We start from the raw sequence: 13,640 nt of genomic DNA, 5'->3' as shown, positions 1-13,640 counted from the left end.
CAGAGGTATTGGGGTTGTTAGCTTGCTACCTCATGAGTTGAGGTGCGATTTTGGGCGGGGGACAAGCCTAGTTCAGCTGCTCGGTGAGCATCCCGATAAGCTAGAAGCGGTTTCCTATATTATGGGTGTGAGATCGGTAGTAAGTGCAGTACCTAGGTCCCCGTAGGGCATACTTGTTGACAGAGGTTTGAACGACTTCGATGCGCTGCACCACTCTAGCATCCTGGACTGGTGGAAGATTCAGCCGAGGGTCTTTAGGACAGACAGGAGGTGGTGGTGGCCTCCTCTCTTCTCGACTGGTTGGAGCAAGGGTTTTACTTCTTTCTTCCAAGCGACTTGAGCTTCCTCTAAATTAATGTATTTGACTACTTATCCCAGTAGGCCATCGAAGTCCTTTGTGGCCTTCCTGATGAGGGCTCGGAAGAAATCACCTTCCAACTACCCTTGAGAAAAGATACTTATTAATATCTCAGAGGTGGGAGACGGGACGCCCAATGCCACCTAGTTGAAACACTTAATGTATGCCCTCAGGGACTCTATGACTCCTTGTTTGAGGGAAAATAGACTATGATTAGTCTTCTGGTTTCTCCTGTTACTAGAAAAATAATTTAAGAAGGTATTTTTGAACTCTTTGAAGTAGGTGATAGATCCAACTAGTAGTCTATTTAACCATCTTTGTGTTGAGTCGGAAAGAGTGATCATGAACACTCGACACTTTATTGCGTCACTGTAATGATTGAACAAAGCAGCATTATGGAATTTATGGAGGTGACCCTTCAGGTCATTGTTGCCTCCGTATTCTCTAATAGATGGGGGGTTTAAAATCCCTAGGGAGCTTTTCATCAAGCACTTTCTGAGAGAAGAGCATGCTGGGTTTTTCGGGCGTCTCTCGAATGGCCGGAGCCTTCCCTCTCTTCGGATCTATTGGGGGTGAATTCTCGGCTGAGGAAGCTTACGATCCTTCTCTCGACGCTCGAAAAAGTGCCCAAGGAAAGTCATATGGTTGCTTCCTCTTAGATCTTCCATCTGAGGTGGGGAGCCCTTCCCTCGAGGTTGCAGGTGCTCAGTGTGAGTGAGAATCCGCAGTTTGCTTCTCTGATATTTTTTCTGGCTTGGCATTCTTGAATAGATCAAATTCTTCAGGCATCATGGTGATGTTGATTCTACCAATATCCTCCATCTTCACGTCCCAGACCAGGTGGAGAAAGTTCCTACAGATGATGCTAAATTTGATCCCGTCAGGAAGCTAAGTTGGATGGTGGGAGATCGGTGATGAGGGTAAGTATGTTGACGAGGAAGGGACCTGCATCTGAGACCTAGAGATACATCACAGGCTTTTCACCTTCCCGCAGAGCAAAGGGAGATAATCGGAGATGGTAATCATGGACCTGCACACACAATAGATAGCTCACACAGGGTGTTAGAGTGAGAACCAGGAAAGAGGTCCCCGGTGTAGGCACTCCGAGACTCAAGTCAAAAAGAGGTCGAGCGAAAAGCATACGAACAAGTAGAACAATAGTGGATGTGTATGTACGTGTGTACCTGACCAACGGAGAGGATCTCCCCTTTTATACTACCTCTCATAACCTCCGCAATTATATGATATCAGAGAATGTTAGGTGTCAGGATGTGTCGGATGATAGAGGCTATACGGTGGACTCCTATTGAGTACAGGAAGGTTCCGCTTAATGCATGTGGCAGAGTATCGAAATTTTTCCTAACAAATAACTATTAGTGTCTGACAAGTAGTTGTGATTTCCTGACAATCTTGTCTTTGGGCAATAGTCCGACGAGCATTGTGACCAATCGGGAATAAACTAGGAGACATGCTCATGAGAAATGAACTAGAGAACTGAGCCCTAGGTGTCCAACTGGCATTGTGGCCGACCGGAGATAAACTGAAAGCCACGCCCATGAGTGTTGGACTAGGGAGCCATGCCCATGAAAAGTGAATTAGAGAGTTGAGCCCAAAGTATCCGACTAGCATTGTGACCAATTGAATGTATGTCGGGAGTCATGCCCATGAATAATGAGGGGACTAAGCCCTGGAGGTCCGACCAGTGTAGAGTCAGCCGAAAGTATACTAGGAACCATGCCCATGAGTAATGAGGGGGCTGACCCCTGACATCCGACCAACGTAGAGCTGGTCGGGAGTATGCTGGGAGTCTTACCCATGAGAAGTGAGGAATCCAAGAGATCCGGCCGGCCTTGGCACCGACCGGGGGTAGACTGGAATGAGAATCTGAAACCCGACCGACTATAACCAACCAGGAGTGAAACGAGAACCATGCCCACGAGGGACTAAGCCCTGTGTACCCGACTGGCTAGTCACTGGCCGGGAATAGACTTGGGACTTGCTATGCGACGTGGGGGACCAAGTTCTAGAGGAATTTTCTGTCTATTATTGTCACCTCCTCTCGACTTTTAACGACCACATCAACTTGAATATTAACCTCCCAATACTCCGGGAACCCTGTATTATACACCATATCAAGTTGGAAGGAGAGGAGTCTAAAGGCGACCTCGACAGCATTTGGTCTATATGATGCTCACTTTTGGTCTAGGTTAGGGCTAACACGATCTCAATTAATGCAAGCATGGACGAAGTAGACCTCTTTCTAATTCTATATCAATGTCAGGATGTTTCGTAAAAATGGGTTGTACTAGATAAAATACGGAAAAGAAATGAATCAATCAATTGCAATTTATGTCGTGTTCGACATAGCACGTTGGCACCTCTAACTGGTTGTTGTCATATGAAATCTAGAAGTTAGCATAGTTTTGATGCTTTCTAATTCAGCGTATTTTTCTTACCTGATATAGATATAATTCTAATAATTTTTCCATATTTATCACTTTTCAATAATTCTCCCAGTTTGTTTCTTCCTCGTCTTAAAAATTTGGAATCCTAATACTTTGTTAAACTTGTATACATTCCTTTTTGTGAGAGTTTAAGGTTCAAAAACATGGATGCAAAGTAAACCACCTATCGGAAATATGAAGAGTTTCTATCTTTTTAAAGGGATTTAACCTTCAAATACGTCCAATATAATTTAAAGCAATTGAATCTTCTTCCTCCCAATCCCTGGTCCTTGCTTCCATCCATTATTGCTCGTGAATAATTTGACTAATCGTCGGTGGTGATCACTGATCACCACAAACAGTGCAGTTCAGATCTCGTCCCAAGTTTCATCCTCCTTGCAACGCTAAACCTCACTTGGCTCTGCATTCTGATATGATCTGATCTGATCTCATGAAGCAGGAGGAACTCAGAAACATGCAGAACGAGCTTGAGTACGTTTTGTGTTCTAAAATCCCGAAAAATTAGATAGATCTATCAGCCAATTAATAAACAGAAAGACCTCATGGTTGAGATCACTAAATAGCTAAGGAAATTTATTCAGAGTTGCATGTACAAGTTCTGATCTGTATCTTTGAAATTTTAGGGGGGAATTTTTTTTATGCACAGTACAGAACACTTTTATAAGGCAAAGGCTTGTAAAAATCTTGCTCAAATTAAGGCAGAGAAAACGCATGCATCGATCAGAAGAGAGTCCACCTCGCCGACCAAAAGCTCCCTTTCTTGCTCTTCTTCTTCTTCTCCTCCTCTTCCTTCTTCCTCTTCTTCATCGTCTTCATCTTCTTCTTCTCCTTATCTTCCTGATCACCTCCCGGCCTCCCGATCGTGAAAGCCAGCGACCGGCTTTTCCGCAGAGGCTCAGGCTTGGCGAGGGCTTGGCTGCTGGGAGGGGAAGAAGAGAGGTTGGAGTTGCGAGACGAGGAGGAAGAGGCGGCGAAGGAATTGGCGGAGGAAGACGCGGAGAGGTGAGACAGCTTTTCCCTGAGGCAGAAGGCGCACACTCCTTGGGACTGCCGGTGCTCAGGGTGCTTCCTGCACCTCCCTTCCATCTCCGACGATGCCCTCGCCATCGGGTGACGCTGATCAAGCTTCTTCGAGTCCCTTGGAAGCAACTCCATTCATATTAATTAATTTTCATTGCTGATTCCCAGGAAGAGGAGAGAGTACTAAGCTTGTAGGATTATTGTTGTTGTTGTTGCTTTTTCAACAATTTAGTTTGTCGAGTGCCATGCGTGTGGTCGAGACGCAGCCATGGACCACCCACCTGCCCAAATTAAACAGCTAGCTTCCCCACTAGAAACTCTGTCGCCGTCCGTCCGTTTGAATTCGAAGGGTTATCTTCCATTTGCCAGAACTGTCTTATCAAAGCCCGTAGGAAACCACGACTCGTGAGTGAGCCAGGCGATGGGTCAATGAGATTCTTTATCATCTAACCGGAGGAATGTGGTGTGGTCGTCAAATAAGGCGGACATGATATGGAATGTTGACTGACTAGGTGTTCAAGTCTTCCACGGGGCTGGTTACGTATTGCTTGATCGACGGTCGAAAGTTGGCGCTCGTGGTTGGTCCCGCATGGTTGGCTATCCGATCGGACGGCCAGGTGGTGCGTTGGATTGATGTTGACGGATGGGAGAATCGTGGACGCAACGGCGAGAGATTGGGTCATTGGGATGCCTCCCCACGTGCGGTGGACGGCGTCAGCAGTGACCACATTTCACCGCCACGTGTTGAAACTCGCAGTACTAGTGGTAACGAGGGAAGGGATAAGGACAAAAGCCAAAAGGGAAAAGGCAAAAAGTACCCACGTGTTGAGCCATTGGATCATACTTTAGAATTAGCAAAAGATGATAAAAATTTAGATAAGAGGAGTTTATCTATTTAATAGATGAAATTCATACAAATTAATTAATGGTTCATCTTTTGCTTAGTAAAATTTAGATAAGAGGATTTTGTCTGTTATTTTTAGGGGTGTAATTGAGTCAAGTCGAACTCTTAGATGTTTGAGTTTGACTCATTTATAATTAAGCCGAGTTTGAATTTTATTTAGCGAATATATTCATGGCTTACAAACTTATTCGAACTTTTATCGAGTCTAAATGAATTTAATAAATATAAATTATAAATTTAAATATTTATTAAAAACTAAATTATATATTTTAAAAAAATTATAATATTCTTGTTAAAATTTATAATTTTATTCTAATAAATAAATTAACTTATTTGTCTATATTTTTTCATAATTATAGTATAAAATCTATAAATTCAATATCAAAATTATTATTTTTTTTATTTAAAAATTGATTCATGAGCTTAACGAACATGTTCACAAGCTAACAAGCCGAATATTGTGAAGCTTGAGCTTGATTTGTTTATCTTAACGAGCCTAATTAAACGAGCTTAAACGAGCTTTTATCGAATCGAGATTCGAATAACTCACGAACGGCTTGGCTCATTTACATCCCTAGTTGTTTTATTGGACATTTTGGAAGATATAGACTTTAATCCTCGATCTTCGGCTCGTAATAAAAATCTGATTAAAATTAATTACTATCTCTCTTAAATTTGTCATTCCATTTAAATTATAATTTAAATTGAGTTAGGCGGCTGGAGATTATCGGCGGTGGATGAGTCACTCTCAGTCGGTATCATACAATTCATTTATTCGTCAGCGGCTTTCGATCGTCTGACTTGACTCAAATTATAACATAAATAAGAAGATAAATTCAAAGAAGATTATAATTAATTTTAATCGAATTTTAGTCACAATCTAATATGTAAATTATCGAATGGATCAAGAGGAGATCAGGAATTGTCGCCTAGCTCGACACAAACTATAGCATAGATAGGAAAGTGAACTTAAAGGAAATCATAGTCAACTTTAATCGAATTTTGATCACAATCTCATGTACAAATTATAGAATGGGCAAAGAAAAAAATTTAGGATCCGGACTCCTTTAATTAGCAAATATAAACTATTTGACACCTTTGTTTCCGAGAAATAAATAAACAGAAAATCTAGGACAAAATTGTACAAATATCTTCATTTAATTATAAATAAAATACTTGGAATTTGTAAATTAAAAATTAACGACAAATGTCCTCTATTCCTTTATGGAATATATAGTCATGAAAAATTAAATTGAAATATATTCCTTACTTTTAAAAGCTTGAAGTTGGGTTGTTCTTCCCTTCAGCTTATGATTAGATGTGACAAACAGTCCGGTGTGATATTTAATATTGAATTAAAGAGTTTAAGTAAAAGATCTTTCTTTATTATTTTAATATATATTTTTGAGTATGCAGAGATAAATGAAGTTTGGAGAGTTATTTGGCTTGGTAGGAAAAAAAAGTGATATGTTTAATGATTTGAAGGTTCATTGAGATTGAAAAATGATATGAAATATCTGAAGGGCCACATAATAATTGTTAGATCGAGGATAACAATAGTTGATTGAATCTGTAAAAGTTGTAGATAAAATTCTAACCAAAATTAAAGATAGAAATGATATATTCATTTTCAATTGCTTCCATGTATTTAAACGTGACAAAATGATTTTTTATATTGAATATACGGTATTTTTAAAGGGTGTATTTCAAGTTTAGTGTTGCCCAAAAAAGAGCATTCAAGTTTTATTCTTCCCAAAAGGTGCACTTTTCAATTTTACTCCTCACAACTATTCACTTTTTTTCTTTATATGTAACATTTAGTTAATCTCTTTTAATTTCTTTCCTCTATTCTACTTTTCTTTTCTTATCTTCCCTCAAAAATTAATTTAAACACTCTAAATTTATTTATTTTTATATTTAATTTTAAAACTGTAATTAAAAAATATAAAAGAAAATTAATAAAACAATAAAAATATTTTTTCTGTTTTTTTAATATATTCTATTTTAATATCTAATTATAAAAATAACAATAAAATAAGATTAATAAAGTTGATTTTATTAATAAAATTTCCTTTGATGTTGTTTTTCAAAAACCAACACCCAAGCTTAAATATCAATATCATTGTGATATTAGTTTTCGAAAATCAGTACCATCGTGTTATGAAAGTTTTAAATTATTTTGAGCATTAATTGTTGAGAGAGACTTAAAATAGTAAATGAAGGTTAATTGGCATGCAATCATAATTGACACGAGAGTATTGTGGGGCTGATTTTCAAAGACCAATACCATAGTCTGTGCAAGTTGGCACACGATCATAACTTTGCTTACGTGTATTAGGACTAGTATTGGACATTATATATATACTTTCTACATATTGTACACTTCCATCTCATTGTAAAATTTCAAAAATCTAAGTTGTCTAGATCCATTAAGAGATTTCGATCAAAACTCATTGATAAACTTAGAAAACTCTAATCAGACACATTCTAACTCCTATATGTTTCTATAGATCTTTGAAGTCCAAGGGTGCCCTTCGCTATTATTATAAAAGATTCTCAACATTGCTTAGAAGGTTTAGAAAGTTTCAAACTTTGTGTCAATTAACATGGATCTATAACCTCATATAAGATACTTAGAACCAAAATTTCTCATCATATCTACCTTCTACACACTCCATACTTCCATTTCATTACAAAAATTCAAAAATCTAAGTTGTCTAGGTCTATTAATGGTTTTTGATCAAAATTGATTGATGGACCTAAAGAACTTTGATCGAACTCATTCTAACTCCTATAGATTTCTACAATGCCCTATAGTCTAAGGCAGGGGCGTAGCCAGAATTCCAATTTATGCGGGGCTAACTATCGACAAGACATAACCTCTATTTGTTGACCTAGACTTATATCGCTCATTGTTTGGCAAGGCAGTGACCTCCTCACGTGCAGCCGTTAGCGAAGCGGTTGTTCATCACCTGGTGAGGCAGTGCCTCGTGTGCGGTTGCTTTGTGGGTGATCACAAGCTAATTGGTTGCTGGTCACTTGGCGAGGTAGAGTCCGATTCACGAGCGATTATCGCTCGTTGCCTCATCGACCACCACTCGAGTGGTTGATGCTCGTTGGCTCTTATTGATAGAATTTTATTTTGTTGAATAAGAAATAAAAAATTTAGATTAACTTTAAATAATGAATTCCTCATTTGCTACGGAGAGTAAAGAAGATCGTGTTGTGAGTAAGTTTACGATAAAAACATAAAAAAAAATAAGTTAGAATTAATATGTTTATTAACTTATAAATATATTTATAATGAATTTGATAAAATTTATCATTCTAATTTGATATTTTAAAATATTTTTTTTGAATTTGATATTTTAAAATTTGTAGCGCATGGAATGACCAATTAATGAATTTATATAAGGCTGTTGCATAAAAATTTAAAATTAGTAATGATATTTTTTAGAAAGGAGGTGGGGCTGGAGCCCACCCTAGCCCAAGGGTGGCTCCGCCCCTGGTCTAAGGGCGTCTTCCATTATCATTGTAAATGATTCCTAGCATTACTTAGAAGATTTAGAAAGTTTCAAACCTTGCGTCAATTGACACATGTTTATAACTTCATGTAAAAGACTCAAGACCATGATTTCTCAACATATTTCCCTTCTATAACTCACCCCTTTTATCTCATTTTAAATTTTTAGAAATTCAAATCTCTTAGACTTATCAATAGTTTTGGTCAAAACTCATTGATGAACCTATAAAGCTCTGATCAGACTCATTCTAATTCTTATGTGTTTATTAGGTGAACCTAAGTCCAAATAAGTCATTTATTATTTTAAGGTTCTTCCAACAATGCTCAAAACGATTTGAAACTTTCATGATACTTTAGTGTTGGTCTTGGAAAACCAGCACCACAACGATCTTGGTATTTAAGTTGCGGTGTTAGTTTCTAAAATTGCACTAAAGTAATTTTTGTTTTATTTTATTTTATTATTTTATTAATAAAATCAGTTTTTTTATTTTATTATTATTCTTTTATAATTAGATATTAAAAATAGAAGATATTAAAAAATAGAAAAATATTTTTCAATTTTATTAATTTTTTATTAAGTTTTAAAATTAAAAATAAAAAAAATATATAGTGTTTAAATTAATTTTAGAGGAAAGAACATAGAGGAAAATTAGAAAAGAGGTAAGAGAAAGAATTAATTAAATATTGTATACAAATTAGAGATGAAAAAGAAGAGAAAAAGTGACTAGTTGTAGAGGGATAAAATTGAAATTAAAATGCACCTTTTAGAAAAATAAGACTTGGGTGTGTTTTTTTTATTGGCAAAACCAAACTTAAAATGTGCTCTTTGGAAATTTATGGTTGAATATAAATATATTGCAATAGAATATTTATTTGCATCTACAAATAGGTGATTATGCCTACTTATGTTGAATTTCTTCATCAAATTTATGAGGGTGTATTTTGAGCGAACAACTTAAATTAAAAAAAAAGTATTGTATCATACAAAAGACTCATTTACACTAATATTTGTAGATTAATTTCTCCAACATCATTTGGAGGGATTTTTTAGTTGGGTAAAGGAGAAAGAATAGCTTTAAGCTATTCAAAGTTGTATTACAAAGTCTTAATTATACACCATGTATGATAGCTACTTGTAGTGTTACCTAAATTAGGAAAAACAATGAAAACTTTCACCTCAAGCACTTCTGAACAAAGTCTACCTACATGAATATATTCACATTTTTTACAACCTTATTATTTTCTCGCTCCTACTAGACGAACGACCTTTAAGTTCTATAATACTCTCTCGAGAAAAAAAAAATTATATAATACTCTTTCAACCAATGATTTCACCATGTCAACATTCGACAAGATCATTAGAATCTTGATAATGATACACTCTTTTGGTAATTCCCTATTGATATTGTTCAAAATCTTAGTCAGATAAAAGTCGGATTAGCTGTTGTTGGTGTTGACGGAGAGGCGACTAGGACACCCTTATCGTATGTACCTCAGAAAACGGACCTCCACATGGTGCTGGCGGACGGAGGCAGCTAAGCAGACGGTACTTGAGTTCTGCGCGCACTCAGACAAGCACACGGAACGTTAGAAGTCAGAAATCAGGGAAAAAGTCTCTAGAGCAGACCCTCCGACGTTCAAGTCAAGTACTTTTCCCCCAGAAGAATAGTGTATGAAGGAGAAAGAAAAGTAGATGGCAAGTGTGAATGTGCGAGAGAGTGTACCTGTTCAAGGGAGAGGACCTCCCTTTTTATATGAAAGTGCGTACCTCTGGAGCCTGACCAATGTCAGGGAATGTCGGGTGTCATGACCTGTCTAGTGATGGAGGATGCGTGACACCTTTTCATGGACTAGAAGAAGGTTCCATTTGCTGACCGCAGACCATTGGAATATTCTCTGACATACAACAGTTATTCTCTGACAAGCGATTACGATTCCTTGACCTTGTTGTCGCGTAATGTCTTTTGTCCCGTCTGGGTATGACTAGGGGCTGATCGGGAGTTGGACTACTGAGAGAACCACGTCTGGATATGACGGAGCTGTGAAAACCTGACCAGTCGGAGCAGGTCAAGCATCACCCTGATTGTACACCCTGATTCAGATCTGAGATCCTGATCTATAAGCACCCGACCGGGCCTCATTCGGCTGATGACACCAGGTGGTCTTACCTCTTCTTTCCCTAACTGCTAACTGCTACGTCCTCCTGATTGTTGACTGACTGCCACGTCTCATTGACTTCTGCCTACCTCATCCCCTTGACTTCTGACTGCCACGTCCCCTTGACTTCTGACTGCCTGGTCTTATCGGACCCCACCTTTATGTACCGTATCACAAGCCTCACTTTCAAGTCTAGTCGAAGGAGGATCAAGTCTGACTGACTAGACCCAAGTCGTGGTTTCATTTATTCCGTCATTATGACTATAAATGCTGCTCTTTTTCCTAGACCCTCGGTTTTGTAACTTGTTTAATTGTTTACTCGACCTAGGAAGAAAAGTCACTTTGACTTCTGCATAAGTTGCCTTCTCTTTCCCCTCTTCTATAAAAGCAAGATGATCTCTAGCCATAGAGATGTATTTTCCCCTAACTGACACCCCTGCATGATGGATTCAAATTCTGAGTTGGACGAACTACAACACTTCCGTCAACAGTTGGATCAGATGACTCGACTGCTTACTCAAAGGGGTACTGCCTTAGCCGAGATGACGTAGGATAGAGATCTTCAATCTTTTCTTCGTCGAGAAATTGAGGAACTTTGGTTAGCCGCTAAATCTTGAGCCCGGGCAGAAGTAGCATTGAAACGGAAAGCTTATTTAGATCTGGAGAGCCAAGCCCAATTCCTGATCTATTTGAAAGAGAAATATGCCTCTTCCATATCCCTTCTTCAAGAAAAAAGCCGGCTCAAAGATGAAAACATTGCTCAACAACATCACATTATTTAGTCAACTAAGGCTGAGCTGATATAGGCTCAAGCTTATCTGGAGCAGGCAGGTCAAGCAGAACACTCTTGCTCGAAGTGTCGACCGGCTGCTGATACTAGAAGAGAACTCTGATCGCTTAGATGTCTTAGATGTAAAAATGATCCTTTGAGAACTATTTCCTGTATTTTATCAAATAAATGCAAATCTGGTTGGATTTCAGTCTTTATTCATGTTTCTTTTTTCCTTTCCTCCCTGGTGCTTTCTTACTTTATGCAAACCCCAAGTGGTGGTTAGTGAAGGCTCTACTTGCTGATAACCCGCTTGAGAGCGAGAGTGTAGAAAGATGACCCATGAGCTATTAAGCGCGAGAGTATGCTGGATTATAACTCGCGCTGGGGCGAGGGTCTGGAGACGTGAGAGCATGCTCACTTATAACTCGCGCTGGGGTGAGAGTCTGGAATCCCGACTGAGAGGTTGTTAGTCGTGAGAGCATACTCATTTATAACTTGCGCTAGGGTGAGAGTCTGGAGGCGTGAGAGTATGCTCACTTATAACTCGCGCTGGGGCAAGAGTCTGGAGGCGTGAGAGCATGCTCACTTATAACTCGCTCTAGGGCAAGAGTCTAGAATCCCGACCGTGGGTTTGTACTTATAACTCACATTGGGCGAGAGTCTAAAATCTCAATCGGGGGGTCGTTGGGTCATGAGAGCATGCTCACTTATAACTCACGCTAGGGAGAGAGTATGGAATCCTGACAGAAAGGTCGTTGCTTGTGAAGGCATGCTCACTTATAACTCCCGCTGGGACAAGAGTTTGAAGGCGTGAGAGCATGCTCACTTATAACTCGCGCTGGGGTGAGAGTCTGGAGGCGTGAGAGTATGCTCACTTATAACTCGCGCTGGGGCGAGAGTCTGGAATCCTGACCAGGGGGTCGTTGGTGTTGGGACCGATGTGCCCGCTAGAGGGGGGGGGGGTGAATAGCGTTTCGTCGCGCTTACATCGGTGTGCTTCGTCTTGTTGTTGTGCAGCGGAATACTCGAAGATAAACACTCACAATGCTAACACCTAGGGTTTACTTGGTATCCACCTCAAGAAGAGGTGATTAATCCAAGGATCCACACACCGACTCACTCCTCCACTATGAAATACTCCTTCTCGGTCGCAGCCGGAGGTGGAGAAGCCTCGTATAAACTCACACTACAACAGAACACTTCCACAAGAAGAAGAAAGACAAAATACAAATGAATACACTCTTCCTCTAGCTTACTTGTTGCTTGTAGTAGCCTCTTGAACCTTGGGGATGCAACCCAAGAACCTTCAAGAACTGGCTGTGAAGATTTAGAGGAATCGCTATGAAAGTCGGAGAGAAATCGCAGGAAAGAACGCAATGTTCTGTGGAGAAAACGCTCCGCCAAGGCTTTAAACAGTGCTCCCAATCGATCCAATCCATCCTCAATCGATTGCCACGTCAGCACTGCTCCATCGCAGCTGTCCATCACCTGCATCCTACCCAACGGTCGAATCCCAATCGATCGACCGATCGATTGGGAACATTTGAATCGATCGGTGGATCGATTTAGAAGCTTTCTGTGTTCTTGCGATTGCGTGAGAACTCCCCTGCCCAATCGATCGACCGATCGATTGGTAGCTCCCAATCGATCGCTCGATCGATTGGGAAAGCTTCTGTACTCACGATTTCACATCCCAATCGATCGACCAATCGATTGGGCCTTCTCACAATCGCAGCACACTCCAATCGATCCACTGATCGATTGGACCCTGGTTCAATCGATCGCTCGATCGATTGACCAGCCTGGACTTGACTCAAACTCAAGTCCAGAGTCTCTAAACCCAACTCCCGGTCAACCGTGACCTGTTGGGTCTCCATGCCTAGCAATTGGCCACACCCGACCAACCTCGAACTAGCCTTCTAACCTCCTCCATCAGCCTTGCGTCTCTCGGATATCTCCCATCCTTCACGCCTTGCCTTCAGGAGCTTCCTTCGGCCTCATCCTAGTTGTCTAGTTCTCCTCGTCAAGTCACACTAGGACTTACCTTGCCAAGACCACATGCTTGGACTTACACCCTTTGCCAAGATCACACTTGGACTTTCCAATTGCCTGACTCCTCACCAAGACTTTCTCCTTTGCCAAGATCACACTTGGACTTTCCAATTGCCTGGCTCCCCACCAGGGCTTTCTCCTTTGCCAAGATCACACTTGGACTTTCTAATTGCCTGGCTCATCACCAGGACTTTCTCCTTTGCCAAAATCACACTTGTATTTTCCAACTGCCTGGATTCTCACCAGGACTTTCCACTTGCTTGGCTCCTCACCAGGACTTTCCCTTGCCTAGCTCCTCACCAGGACTTTCCAGTTGCCTGGCTCCTCACCAGGACTTTCCCTTGCCTAGCTCCTCACTAGGACTTTCCCAGTCAAGTCTCCTGTCAACC

This window comes from Zingiber officinale, chromosome 6B (genome assembly GCF_018446385.1).
Source record: "Zingiber officinale cultivar Zhangliang chromosome 6B, Zo_v1.1, whole genome shotgun sequence".
NCBI classification, from domain to species: domain Eukaryota; kingdom Viridiplantae; phylum Streptophyta; class Magnoliopsida; order Zingiberales; family Zingiberaceae; genus Zingiber; species Zingiber officinale.
The sequence above is the reverse complement of the archived record's forward strand: the minus strand, read 5'-3'. Positions refer to the sequence as shown.